This window comes from Prosopis cineraria, unplaced genomic scaffold, assembly GCF_029017545.1.
Source record: "Prosopis cineraria cultivar Desert tree isolate PC_DT_omini unplaced genomic scaffold, ASM2901754v1 PC12, whole genome shotgun sequence".
Taxonomy (NCBI): Eukaryota; Viridiplantae; Streptophyta; class Magnoliopsida; order Fabales; family Fabaceae; genus Prosopis; species Prosopis cineraria.
The window spans coordinates 1,952,740-1,967,925 of NW_026555343.1; the positions used below are offsets into that span (position 1 = coordinate 1,952,740).

The window sequence follows — 15,186 nt, forward strand, 5'->3', positions numbered from 1 at the left end:
CTTTTTGGGGGGGGGGCAGGGATAAAGTAGGAGCTATTTATGTGGGACCCTCTTGTCCATATCAACATAACTAGGGAGCAAATTAAAATCCATTGAATCAAAAACTCACTCTTATCTTTTTCTTAATTAAAAATAGAGAAGGCCACGACACATGCTAAGTTAAATTCAGGGCTCCCCGGAGCACAGTCTATTTCATAAGCTACCATTTAATCTCCTTTGACATCAGTCATCCATAGTCTTATCCTCAAACTCTCGCCGTCCCGCACACACTATCATTATCTTCCCACAAACTTTACTTTAAAACCCAAACTACATGCTTAACTCATATGTTAATAGAACCATTCCATCGCTCACCTCAATAAATTAATAGGACAACCACCAAACATCCTCAGTCCTGCTTCTCCCTAACCTTTTCTTCTCCTTTTTTTTTTTACTTTTTTTTTGTTATGTTATTCGATATGCGTCACCTGGGAAGTGAAAGCTGCATTGCCCATTTTTTTCAGAAAATTACTAGCGAAACACTGCCATCACACAACTTTGAACCCACCACACGACCGTTGACCAACACTCAAGAACGTAACCCTGTGTCGTTTTGTGGCCACACGCTCCGTCCCGTCGTTTCCGGCTTTCATCGACATCCCTGTCCTTTAAGCTGCCACTTCGCGACGAACTCACACGATCGGCGATACGTACTGCATAAACTCCGTGTCGTTTTCCAGTCCAGCCATGGTCTCCGGGGCCAAAACGACTTCCAGATCAACACTCCCGTTTCCTTCTCTTCCCGGAAACGCCGAGATCTTCCCGTCAAATTTGTTGGCCTTCCCGCTTCTGACCGCCAGCGGTCGGCCCCATCCGAAATCGTTGTCGTACATCGGAAAACGCGGAGAGCTACCCATCGTGATTGATGCGCCGTCGAAGTTCCCCAGCGGAAACAACCTCGGGGCGTTCTCCCAATCCTCTATGCCGCGCGCACCATAGCGTCGTCGTGCGCAACGACGTTTTGGTGGAGCAGATTAGCACACCACCGCAGATCACGAGACAGAATCTCGCCGACTTCGGCGACGGTCGGGATGCTCTGAATCGCGTTGCCGAAGTAGTAGGCGTCCATCTTCGGCCTCAGACGGTGGCGACAGTTCACCGCCATGCGAAATGTCGACGTTTTGGACGGATCTAGCTTCCTCGCACGTGTCACGGAGCGCCACAGCTGAGCAGATAAGGATTGGAAAGACGAGATCTCTCCGGTCCTGGCTGGTACGTCGTTGTTAACTGCCGTTATCTTCCCGTTAGTAACGCCGTTAACAGTTTTCCAGCTGTCGTTAACCTGCTTCCCCATTACCTCCGTGGAATTCGCGAAACCGTTACGGCCGCCACTGTTAGCTCTGAGCTTCAGCTTCTGAATTGCGTCCCTGCTGAAGTGGAAAACTCTCTCCCGGAGAGGTTGGTCGGCGTCGAAGGTGACCCTGGGGCCACCGGCGGGGACTCTCAGCACGGCGGTGGAGTTGAAAACGGTGTCGCGGGTGAAGTCTGGCGAGTTGGATATCTTCTTCGCGCCCTTGCAGATCTGAGCGAAGGTATTGAAGAAGTGCCAGAAGGAAGTCCCGTCCGTGACGGAGTGATTGACGGTGCATCCTATGAACACCCCATCGGCGAGCTCGGTGACCTGGACTGCGGCGAGGGGGTTGTGGTGGCCGGAATAAGAGATGGTGTTGTCGTAGGTGAAAAATTCCTTAAAGCAATTGGGAACATCGACAAGTTCGGGGGAGTAAATCGAGCTGACAAGGAGATGTTTAGCCCTGGCCTGAACAAAATCGACGCCGGCGTCATTGCAGAGGATGTGGACATAGCCGAGATCATCGGTGATGAGGCGGCCAGCAAGGGCGGGAAAATGGGAGAGAGCGAGGGAAAGGGAGTGTTTGAGGGAGACGATGAGATCATCGAAGGAGTAAGGCGGGAGGGGGAGGAGGACACCCTTCTGAATGTAATGGCAGGAGAGCATGGGGAGGTCGGAGACGGAAAGCTTGAGAGTGGTGAGAGGGGATTTCTGATCGGGGAAGATGGTGCATTTGGAGAAAATGGTAGTGGAAGAAGAAGGCATGATTGATTGCAGAGCAGAGCAGAGAAGAAGGAGAAGAAGATGAGAGTGAACAAACAGAGGCAAGGAAGGGAGTGAGTGAAGGGAGGGGGGAGTGAGGGGGATATATATAGAGAGACGAAGGGAGGCTTGGGGGGATGATGGGGAAGGATGCGATGAATGGAGTGAGAAGTGCGATTACAGGGGGAAGTATCGGAGTAGAGTCGTCACTGACAGGGTACTAAATATTTGTTATTTGAGTGTTAAGGTTAATGGGAGGAAAAGATAAAAAAGGAAAGCCTGGGGTGACGTTGCAAGGGTGGAGGACACTTGGAGGAGTGTGGATTTTTGATAAGAATTTGTAAGCTTGGATTTTGGGAAGGAGGATTATAGGAAGCTGTGAAACTCAAGCCATTTTATTTTCCTCCGCAACAAGTCCCAACCTTCTGCCCCCTTCCAGACTTATCGTGACCTCCTTCCGCTTCACTTTTTTTTTGGGAGTGGGATTAATTTATGTTTTTTTATTGCTCGCAGAGCAGCTTTTTATTAAATATAATCCCGTTTGACATATGATTGAATAGTAAATATATGCATTCTTTATGATAAGAATTAAACTTCAATCCATCGCATTGGAAATGACTGGTATTTTTTTACCAAACGTAACTCCTATTATTTGAGGATTCTTTCAGGTTTGGTCATTTATTTTTAAAGTGATTTAGTATTGTGCAGTATTTGAAAACCGGTTAATCTTTTATGAAAAGAATGTTAAAATAGTTTTATCTAAAAAGTTTTTAAAATACCAACAAAGATTGTCTAATTAACAAGGATTTGGCAAAGGTACGTCAGGGAGATCTAATTCGTTTTTTTTTTTTTTTTTTGCCAAGAAAAAAAAAGTTTGGAAAATGTAGTTTCAAATTGTCACTCATCATTAATTTGTTTTTTTCCCCCGAGACCGTAACCATTAATAACACACAATTTTTTCTCTCCAGTGATCATCCATTGCCCACTTAATTACATTATATTTTTTTCATCTTAAATTATAAAATACTTTTAGATAAAATCTCACGTATCAATAAAACTCATTAAATACACTTTACAACTTTATTTTTTAAGATAAAAATATAAAATTTCAAAAATATTCTTTATTTAATACTCTATTAATAAAATAATATTAAAGAGAGAAAATATATGAGAAGGATAATATAGGAAGAGTATCATTAATGAAACCTTATTTTCATCAAAATGTCTTATATTTTAAAATGTTAAATCTTCCTTAAAAATGTCTTATAATTTAGGATGGAGGGAGTATTATTATTTGTAAATGTGAAATTAAATAAGAAAAATAATAATTAAGTTTCAAAAGAGAAAATTAATAACAATTAATTCATCAACAAATTTTTGTAAAAAATAAGTTATAAATATCAATTCAAACAGCTGCGAATTGCAAATATAATATTTAAATTTTAAATATAATAATTAGTTTGTAATTTAAATTTTTATTTATAATTGTTTGAATTGATATTTATAATTTAATTTATAAAAAAAATATTATCGGGAACTTAACTATTATTAATTCATTATTTTAAAATTTTATTGTCATTCTCTGAATTAAATATGTAAAATAATCAAATCTTTTGTCTTGGGCAAGGGAGATTTAGAAAACACAAAAATAGAATGAAAAATTAGTTGAGTTTTTTTCCCTTTGTTAAAACTGGACTGAAACACTAAAACTACAAAATTGACTAATAACTACTTCGATTGCCCTTTTTGGTCGTCTGGCCTTGACTAATAACTACTTTTCTTTATGCTGCAGTTCAGTTATGCTAATGCTAAGCAGCTAAAGCGCAGTGGCAGATTGAATTTACTCACATATTATTGGAAGTTGATAAAATGTTTAATGCCTAATTAAGATGCTGATTTTAATTTACCAAGTTTAGGAATAATGTGGGTTTAGGGTACTTTTTCAACTTTGATCATCTAGGTGGCATCTGGTCCACGTCTGCACCACGTAAGTCCCTCCACTTGCGTGCCACATGCGCAACTCGGGGTCAAAACTTTCCATTAAACAATCAGAGTTAGGTTTCAATTAAAAAAGGTTTACATTGTATTGATTCAGATACTTGGTGGGCAAAATTACTCTTTCCTTACTTTAGGATGCTTAAGGACAAATGTACACTTTAACCCTTAAATATAAGAGGAAAAAACTATCCATTGTTCTTATATTTAAAAAAAATTATTTTTATGTCATAAAAAAAATCTTTTTACCCTCATCAAGTTAGCATAATTAAGTTAACATCATTAAATAACAATAAACACGTAAAATAATCAATAAGGACACTCCAAAAAAATAACCTGGAACATATTCATTAGTCTGAAGTGTATTTTCTGTGCTTGTGAAATAGTTATTTGATTTTTATAAAGAAGTCCGGAAGAAATCATTTAAAAAAATCACTATTTTCTCAACCTTTCTTCATGTTAAACCCCCGTGTGATTTTGAAATATACTCCCTCTGGTCTTAATCTTTAATATAATATATTTGGTGGGATATTAATTAGGTTTTTTCAATATTATTACTATTTTTTTCCAAATTTTAAAAAATACATAAGATAGCTTGAAACTCTTTGTTAACTTTTTATTATATATATAGTAAAAAAAATATTATCCGACAAAGATATATTGGATACTTTTATTAGTTAAGCAAATTTCTATATATATATATATATATATTCATTGCCGTTAATTATGGATGTAGTAGGGCTGCACAATCGATTGATTAAACAAGACTTTAGTCTAACTCAAAGTTTGGTCCTTTTAAAAAAGATTGAGTTAAGTAACCCATAACCTGGTGTGATCCTAGTATAACTTAAAAATAAATAAGACCGGACTAGTCCAATAGGACTATGAAATTAGTCCTGATTTTGTTAGCATCTCACTTTTTTTTTCTTTTCATTTATGAGAAGTAGCAATTCATTTTAACATAATAAACTCAATTAACATAATAAAATTACTTATAGTCATATAAAATTTATCACAATAATAACAATTATAAATTCACAATAATTTCTAACAACAAAAAGTATTTCAATTACAATATAAATTATTCAAATTAAACAACATTCAACAACATTAAACAACTTTTAACATGTCTAAAGTTCATTATATCAAGTTAACAATAAATTTTACTAATAAAAGGAGAATATTAAGATTGGTCAATGCTAGAATTTTGCTCAATATCATGCCTTCATAATATAAAACAAAAAATACTAGTTATTATTACAAATTAACTTATTGTATAATAATAATTAATAAATTAATTATAATTATATTAAAAAAAAAAACATACCTTTTGATTCTTGTACTTTACTTGTGTTTTACTATAGATCCTGTACTTTTTTTTATATTTTAATCCCTATATTTTTTTTTTTGGTGTTTTAGTTCATCTGAGATCCCTACATTTTGTTTAGTTTGTTCATTTAGAGACCAAGAATACCAAAAAATAAAAATATAAGGACTAAAAATACTGAAAAAAAGTATAGGGACCAAAAAGTATGTTTTTTCTTAAATTTATAGGACGAGATTAAGTGATCCAGATATTCAGTTTCTTATACAGTCCAACTCAAAAAAAAAGTCTAATCTTTTTTATCTTAGAAAACTAATCTTTATCTAGATCAAATAAGAGTGAGTTTGTCTTGAATTGAATCAGATTATACTGAATTAAAAGATTTTTACATAGCCTTAGGATGTAGCGCATATATCATACCACCGCATATGAACTTCGAGGATAAGCTTTTTGCTTTTTGGGTGACTGAATTAGAAAAGCAAAAAAGAAGCACGTTTATGTTATTATATTGACAAAAAGGACAAAAAAAGATAATTTTTTGATCAAAGGTTGCTGTTTAATTAAGTCACGTTTGCCACCATTAATAATATCACGAGGATGGGGGTTATGAATTCAAGTACGCACAACTAGCGTGACTATTATATGAACAAGTGGCAATGCATAGAAAGTGGTGGCTGTAAAATATGATTAAATTAAAGAGAAGACAAACACCAACGTTACTCTGCTAATTAATCTCTATATCACTTCATGAATTGGATTCTTCACACCTGTATTGCAGACCAAACATCACTTGAAAAAATCGCATCGCACTAACGACAAGTCGTTTCGTTTCTATCTCAAAAATATCTTTACACCGTCAAGTTTCCATAGCTTGTGACATTGGCCAAAATAAAACAAGAAGAGAAGCAAAGGAAGGGAAAAAAATGACAATATGTCTCTTACTCTCTTTGATATTTAACAATTTTGTCGGTACCAACTCATAATTTTTATATGTATTTTTAAAATTATAAGGACAAGCGTTGCATGCCGATCAAAGTAAAGGAAATATAATTAGAAAATACAATTAAAGTAAAGAGACTATTGTTATACTTTCTCTAGTCCTATTTATAGAGCCGAGAAAAAATAAATTTTTTGGTCATATTTATAAATCATGTTATTAAATTTTTATCATAATTTTTTTTTACCTTCTATTAAATGTTGGGGAGAAAAATTATGTTATTGAAGTGTGTATGTTTAATGGAGATAAAGTTAATGAATTTTAAGATTTTTCTTGATATTAATAAAATATGTTGAAAGTGACTTATAAATAAGATCAAATGAGTATTTTTTTTAAAAGGAAATAAAGAAAAAGAAAAAGAAAGCCAGTGACATAATTTGTTAATTAGGATTTAGGAATACGTTCAAGTGCAGAGAGCAGCACCTTCGTTCCATTTTTGTCTTTCAATTTCTAATTAATTTTATCTGTTCTAATAATTAGGTTTATGAGTTGAGTACAAGTCCTAATTAAAAAGGATTCGATGAGCAGCCAAGAGAAATGAATTAAGGGATCAGTGCCTAATATCTTCGACAAATTGTGCAATACAACAAAATGGACGGAATGATATTTAGATATTTACACTAATTACAGCAATAATATGTACCAAAAATAATTACAGTAATAATATTATTTTTACAAAATGCATAATTGCTACTGAAGTATAAAAAATATTATCTTAATTATGATCACATGTGCTCATATGTGAGATTAACATATCCAAACTCAAGCTTGAAACAATTTAAAAAAAGTAAAAAAAAAAATGACAAAAATGGTGAGGTGGGTCTCACTTACATTAGACTCACACAACCAAAAGTGAGGCCCACATTACTCTTTCGGGGTCCATTTGGTGGGAAGGATAAATATTTTTTTGTATGGAATGAAAATGAGTGAAAAAGAAAATGTCAAATTTATAAAAAAATGAAAAAAAATTTTGACAATGAAAAAGAAGAAGAAGAATTGACAATAATTTGAAGCATCAAAAGGCTAATTTACCCCTCTTTTTCAAAATATAAAATGATTTGGCATGGGTATTTTTGACTTTTTATGGAAATTCCTTTGTATATAGTAATAAATTTTAATTTTTTAATTTTTTTTATCAAACTTTTTTCACAAGAAAAGGTTTAACACACACATCAAACACAGCACAGGCACGTAATTTTCTTGTTTCAAATCACATGGAGCATTGAACCTATGACCCTTTGCCTAATTAAGACTTGAAGGAATGTCACTTGAACTACGACCTTTTTAATCATTTGAACTAAAAAACCATTTGTGCACTGAAAACCATGTCAGAATCCCTTGTCTGCTTTCCCACACACCGAAACAAGGAATCTTGAACCTTGCATCACGCACAAAAATTTTGCTCAAAAAAAAAAAAAAACAGAGAAGAATGACGCACAAAAACTTTACCATGTGTCAGACTTTGGTCTTTCTAATGTCTCTCAACTTTGGTCCTTTGGTCTTTTCAACTTGATTTACTTTTTTAATCTTTTAAGGAGATCCTAATTCTCAATAATTTTAATTTTAATTTCAATTCCAACACATAATACATACAAAAAACTAGCCTTACCTGATTGGCTCGCACGCCCTCAAATACGAGAAAACAGGTATTGCCATATCAAATGTTAAACAAATATTGATGATGTTGGTATGTATATGAGATGGCATGTACGTACATGCTCATCTTTATAACTTCTCTATTGACTATTGTATGTAAATGCAATTGTATAATCCATGCATGTATGACGTATATTAAATGCTAAACCAACATCTATTTGAGGACTAACCATCCCAATCTTCCATACTTCTTTTAATCTATTTATAATTTATTTTTATTAATTTCATTAATATTAATATAATAAAAGTATAATAAATAAAAGTAAGTGAAATACTAAATATAATCCTCAAGTAAAAAATAAAAAATAAGTCAATTATATAATATTATTTTTTAATTTTTTTACTTTTTAAGGATAATTTAAATTTTAAATTTAAAATAAAATAATTCCATCAAAAATATATTTTTAAAAATGACTTATAAGAGTAGTTGGAAAGGCAAAGGTAAATCTAGTGAATTCATTATAAAAGTCTCGGATATGTACAACACGAAAAGATCGATAGACGCGAAAATGCTCTCTCTCTCTCTCTCTCACGCACACACTATTCCTTCTAGTTTCGGTCTCTATTATAGGGTATTTCTTTTAAAAGAATTTGTTGATCTTCTATGAAATATCAATTATATTTTTTTTAATATTATCCTTATTTAAATTCATTAATTATATAAAAAGAATATAAATTAAATTTAAATATTTTTATTTAAATATAGGTAAAATTAAAAATTAATTATACTTTCAAACAATGTTACATTAATAACTTAACTACATCTTCTTAATTTCAGTAAAATAATTAAAGGTGTATTATAATATAAATTATATTGGAGAGAGTGGAGAGAGTATATATATTGCTGGAAGTATATACAAAGTTTAAAATCTGTTAGGTGAGAAATAAAAATTAAAGCATATGCCAACATGTAACTGAATTATTTGTTTTTTTGTCTATATTTTTCATCACTGATAGCTAGGTAGCACCAATTGTTTCAATTTTTATTTGGTTAAACGGTCTTGAATATTAACTAAAATCCCCCACACACACGCACAGGTATATGTGGGGAGTAGTGCTTCTAAAGAATTTGTGTGTTCATGCATCTGGAAGAGTTTTACCGTCGTTGACAATATTCTTTAATTTAAAAAAAGGAGAGATGGGCCATGCATATATAAAACTAGATAGTTCTAGCGTCATTGTGATATTGTTGTTAAATAAAAGCACTAGCTATTTAATATATTTTAGCCGCATTATACAACAAAAAGCACTTCGAATCTTTTCATTGTCTATTAGCAAAACCATATCTATTAATTCTTAACAAATCAGAGTCTTTCGTTCGCTCAAAAGGACAAGAATGTCTGTTCTGCAAATTGATTATTTAACTTCATACTATATATTCATGCTTTTTACTTCTTCTTCTTCTTCTTTTATGATATAAAACTTCATTCTAACTCTATTATTATCACAACCACAAGCTCTCTGAGTAGAATTCACCTCCAAAAAGTACCTTGTAGGGAGAGGATGCGTAGTTAACTTATAAATTACACTACAACAATATGGCTTCCTGATGTGGGACTCATAACATAACCCACCCCTCAAGAGCTGGCGTCCCTGATAGCTCACTCTCCATGATATTTCACTCGGCCTCCAGCTAGTCAACCCCTTTATAGGCAGCCCTTTCTGCAAATAGTAACTTTCAACGAGAGCATCAATGTCACGACCATAAACTTTTTAGGTAAAACTCACCCCCAAAAGGCGCTTCATAAGGGAAGGGTACCCAACTAACTTATAATCACACTCCACCAATGTGGCTTCCCAATATGTGACTTATAACATATTGTGCTCATCACATTGGTGCTTTCGTTGAAAGGCCGATGTCACAGAAAGGACTACCCACGAAGGGTTTGATCGGCAAGAGACCGAGTTAAGTGTCTTGGAGTGGAGCCACTAAGGGCATCAAATCTCGATGATGTGCCATTGTCACGAATTCCACATTAGAGAGCCTCACAAGTGGTGTGGAGTTTATAAGTGTGAGGGACTATTCTATTAATAGGCTAGTCTTTTAGGATAGGCTTTCCTTTAAGCTTGTACTTATCATATTGATGCTTTCCTTGAGAGTCTATTGTCACGAAAAGTGCTATCCATGAAGGGTTTTGACCAGCAAAAAGCCAAGTAGAATGCCATGGAGTGAAACAGCTATGAATGTTGGCTCTTAACAGGTGGTATTATCATGAGTCTAACGTCGAAGAAATTCACAAGTGGTGTGAGGTTTATAAGTTTAAGAGACTTTCTCACTCAATAACTTAATCTTTTGAGATGAATTCTCCCTTTGGACTTATGCTTATAGTTGCTTTATCATATTTATATTGTCATAAATTACAATTAATTGTATAATGCACTAAACATGGGCAGAGCCTTATTAATTACTATCTATGCTGCTGCCGTCCTATGAAGTTCGACTATTATTGTACACACAATGCAATAATACCTAACAAGTACCTATATATATAGACCAGGTAATTGTGTGTGTGTGTGTGTGTGTCTAGAAGAATATATAATTAATTAATTACTTGGCTACACGCACATCCTTTATAAATTATAACACTTTTTATATGTCATAACCCATCTATCTCATATCATATATATATTTGTTATCTCAGTTTCTGTTTCATTGCCATGCATAAGCTTAATTAGTTGGTACTTTGCAGCCGCAAATTATTCTCCGATACCTTCCTTTTAAACCACCAAACGTGCATCTTATACATAAAATCTCTATCAATTTCATCATTACCATCTAATTATAATTAATCTCAAAGTACTTGAACTTTTTATAACACTTGCGGTATGGTCTAATACCTAATTTTTTACTTCCAACTCATTTTTAACTCGCCTCTCATTAATTATATTATGCACATATACTTTATCTTACTCTTATACTCCCACTCGAGTGAAAAGCTTAGTCCCAAAATTTGTTTTTATAACTTAGGTTTATAATTAACCTCTTCTCTTGACTTCTCAATCAAAATTAGCTATCATCTTCAAAGAACAAGAATTTGGGGATTTTTTTAACTTCTTCGAGCTTAGAAGCTTTAAATAAGGTCAAACAAATAAAATCTGAAGGATGATCCCTAGCTAAAGGTTAAATCAATATCAATACCAAGATGATTGATAAAAAATAGGGTTAAAGAACAATTTCATCCTTAAACTATAGGTCCAGAAATGTTTGACTCTAAATTTATTTTTGATGTAATATTTTTCTTACCTTTTAATAGTAGAGCAATGTCGCTTCTACCATTAATAGAAATTTACTTTAAGTGTTAGTTGATCAAAAAAATTATAAAAAATAACCTAAAAATTATAGAAAAATAAAAAATTATAGAAAATAATCCAAAAAATTACTAACAAGGATCAAAAAAATTTTCTTGGTCCTTTTTTTTAATAATTTTTGATGTTATTTTCTATAACTTTTTGATTAACAAATGGTCAAAATTAACATTTGTTAACAATATGGGCAATATTACACCATTTTAAAAAATTAAAAGAAAATATTGCACTAAAAATGAATTTAGGGCCCAAACATTTTTAGACCTAGAATTTAGTGACCAATTTTCCATTTAACCCATATAAGGCAGGCTTATTTAAGATTAAAAAATAAATAATTTTTAGATAATTTAGAGATTTTATAAAAAGAGATTTATTTTATAAAGATTTTATAAAAAACAGATATTATTTTATGTTTGATTACAATAACAAAAAAGTGATTATTAATTAGGTATTTTTATATTGTATGATATCTTCATTGATTTTTATTTTATAAAAAATTTATTATTATATTATTTTAAAATTTTATGATATCTTTGCTTATTTTGCCTCTTTAAAATGCTTTCTCTCATGCATCGCGTTATATTATTTTCAGAAGCTACTCAAAGTAACTTATTAGAATAATTAGAAATATGATTTTTTTGGAATTTTGATTATTTTTAAAATTTTAAACAAACATAATATAAAAACTCATGAAATAGATTTTTAAAAAAATATATGATTTTTTTAATGAAAAAAAACTGGCCTTAAATATTTAAAATTATAATAAATTGAATTATTAGCTATGAAGAGTATGAATGGTTGTTTTAAGTCAAAATGTTATTATAAATGCATGAGAAGCCCTATATAGAATAAAATAAAGTTAACTAGAATGAAGAAAGAGTAGTGTACATGAATCTATTGAAGCTTTTTTCTTTAAAAATTACGTATATGTGTAGGCAGGTATATTCTTCAATAGATAATTGTCCAACTGACAGGAGGGCTAGAGATGAAGAGGGACAAAAGAATATTGGCGTCATTGGAAGAAAAAGTGAAAATGGTTTAATATTTTATTTTATTTTATTATAAAATCTTCCGTTTGATTAATTAATTAATTAATTAATTGTTGGTGTTGAGGAATGTGGAATGTGGAATGTGGAAAGTTTGTAAAGACCCACTAAAGATGGTGTTGGTGGTTAATTGCAATTTGGTAATGACAACTTAATAATTGGGAAGCTTCATGATTAAAAGTCCATGGTGCGTGAATGTAGTCAGTCAATCACAAAAGAGGTAGAGATGCGAATCTCATAGTCTCAGCGTTGCTCTCTCTCTCTCTCTCATTTATATTTATACTAGATTTCATGTCTAATTTGTCGAACCCAAATCCTCCTTCAACGTTCTTCATTTTTTTTTAAAATTAAATTAATACAATATTATGAAACTCTGTTTTTTTATAAATCATGATGATGATGATGATCACCATGTCAATTTTTCTATAAAAGTTAATTGTGTGCTTTCTAGCTAGTATTATGTACAATTAAATACAAGATAGTTACAAGAACACTATAGCATATATACTATGGTGGGCTAGTGTGGGATGAACAATATGGTTGACCACAACCTTTTTTGTCGTTATCGTGTTGAGGTTGGAGGGTTGTAATGTTCGACAATGGCCTTGTCATTTGCAACCTGTGGATGACTTGGCATCCTAATCACAAATGAAAATAAAAGGGGTTAAACTTTGTTAGAGAATAAATGTCACTTTGGTCCCTAAGTCATCATCTCAAGAGTGCTGTCCTACCATTTGCCATTTTAAACTTTTTCTTTCTTTGTTTTTTTCTTCCTGGTTCCGAATTGCCCCATTATCTCTCTCTCTCTCTCTCTCTCTCTCTCTCTCTCTCTCTCTCTCTCTCTCTCTCTCTCTCTCATATCACTTAATTAAGATTACAATCTTCAAAAAGAAAGATTATTTATTTGATACACGCACTTTCATATCTATATTAGATTAATAAATTATTTGTTCATTAAAAATAACTTATTTTTCCCTTTTTCCTTGCACTTTACCTATTAAATAGAATTCCCTCCCTTCTCATTTATAAGATATTTTTTGATAAAATTTTATATATTAATAAAGTTCATTAAATATACTTTATGATTTTAACTTTTTAAAATGTAAATATAAATTTTTAAAATAAACTCCATTTAATATATTTTTAATTGTGAAACATTAAATAGAAAGAGAATTTATAATAAGGAGGGAAAAGTAATATTAAAATAAAAATAACTAATAAAATTTTATTTTTGTTAAGTGCATTGTATTTTGGAATACTGAATTACTTTTAAAAGTGTTTTATAAAGTAGGATTGACGAAGTATTAATCTATCAATTGCCTGCGATTAGTTTTTATTAATATTGTTGCACCTTTGAGAATTCTCACAAAAATACATCCAAACGGTTTGAGTATTTCACTGTATAATTCCATCCCAGCTTGACACACATGAGTCGTTGAGTGATACAATAATACAAAATAAACTAATTGTTGATAACAAACACACATATGATCATCTTATAAGTGCATCTATTAAAACTATAAAATATTTGAATAATCAACATGGTGGATGAATAGGTTCACATACATCCTCTTAGATTCAAAAAAAATAAAAATAAAAGAGTAGAGGATTCAGTACCTACGTTTGCAATTGAAGGTCTTTTAATTAATTTTTCTTGAGAACAAGTAACATATAAAAAATGCTTAAATTGAAAAATCTTATGGTTCTTCAATTGATGTCCATGTGAATTTTTAATAATTCTTCGCATCATAGTTGACTCGGGATGACTTAACTGGTCATGTCAAGCGATAAATGTATCTTAATTGATAAATTTCTTGTTGACTATTGCATTTATTTCAACTATACTAATATAGCTATATAGTACAAACTAAAAAATAACATGGATAATTTTTTTATGACACATTTCTTTCCAAACCTAAAATCTATAATATGTAGAAATTCAACATCTTTCTCATTTGTAATCTCAATATGATACCCATTTCGACAGATATCTTTAAAACTTAGTAAATTTTTGAGACTTGGATGAATATAATGTGTCATCTATAATAATTTTTGTTCTTTTGAGTAATATTATAATTGCTCTTCTAAAGCTATCGATTAATTTAGTATTACCTACTATGATATTGATGCTTCCATCTCTTATTGTTAAATAATTAAAATATTTTTTATCTTTAAGTACGGTGTGTGTTATAAGACTATCCACGGAACATATATCTTCATTCTTGTTTCCAATGAAAGAAAAGGGAATATACATATTCTTCAACAAAAGAAAGAAAATATATTAAAATAAGTACTTAATAAAATAAAATTTATCCCAAGCAATAATGCTATTATTACAAGAAGACAAGAAAGCTAAATGAAACATAATTTAAAAACATAATTCAAATTATTCTAATTATTTTTCAACCAAACTTATCTAATCTTGATTTTCAAAGAAATCAACCACCTTCAAGTGTGTCCTAGCATTAAGGCCATTAATATCATCTAACTCATTAATATTATCATTTTTTGTATGTAAAATTCACCTCAACATCTTCATTTTGAAAAGTAAAATTTGATTCCACATTGTTTGAATTTTTTTTATGGAGGCTTGATAAAGCCTTGCTAGATGCTCGAGCGTATGATAGGTATGTGACCAATGCCCCTTCATACCACATCGATAACATTTATTTTCAATAGCTTTTGAAGGATGGCTTTTATCTTTTTTTTGTCCTTCATTATTTTTTTTCTTTTGGTGGGTATTAGGATAATAATTAGTACCACCATCATC

General features: G+C 31.6%; 1 pseudogene; it reads right to left on the reverse strand.

Annotated features, from left to right (window-relative positions):
• Positions 1 to 92: 92 nt before the first annotated feature.
• On the reverse strand, positions 93 to 2,162 carry LOC129287628 (BAHD acyltransferase DCR-like; annotated as a pseudogene).
• Between the last annotated feature and the right edge of the window lie 13,024 nt (positions 2,163 to 15,186).